A 480-nucleotide genomic window follows, 5' to 3' on the forward strand; every position below is an offset into this window, starting at 1 on the left:
CAAGGTAAAGATGTCGGCAGGAATTCGGCGCGCCGATTTCAATCCATCCTTCGGGAACAGACTGAAGCACTCGCTTGTGTACATATTTCCTGGAAATTCCATATTTTTTTTCAATTTGCTGTTAATTTTTTTTTTTTAAATGTTACAAAAATCTCTTCCTTGAGCTTATAACGTTGCAAAATTGAAGTTTCTAAACTCAGCGGGAAGGAATTAGCCGGGGCCGGGGCGGTGTTTCCGAGAAGCGATGTCCGGCCGCACCGCGGCATCCCCCCATCTCACGGAGGACGCAGGTACAAGATGTGATCAAAGGCCCAGTTACCGTTTTGTCTGTTATTTGCAAACATTATCGGATTAAAATTGTCATTTGAGCTGTGGAAGCCTTATTAAAGCGCATACACGTCGCCTGTCTTGTATTTTAACACCTCGCCTAACGGCTGGGGGTTTATTACGCCGCAGATCCACCCCCACCCCCCCCCCGGC

Source organism: Aptenodytes forsteri, unplaced genomic scaffold (genome assembly GCF_000699145.1).
Source record: "Aptenodytes forsteri isolate BGI_AS27 unplaced genomic scaffold, ASM69914v1 Scaffold61, whole genome shotgun sequence".
In the NCBI taxonomy this organism is placed as follows: domain Eukaryota; kingdom Metazoa; phylum Chordata; class Aves; order Sphenisciformes; family Spheniscidae; genus Aptenodytes; species Aptenodytes forsteri.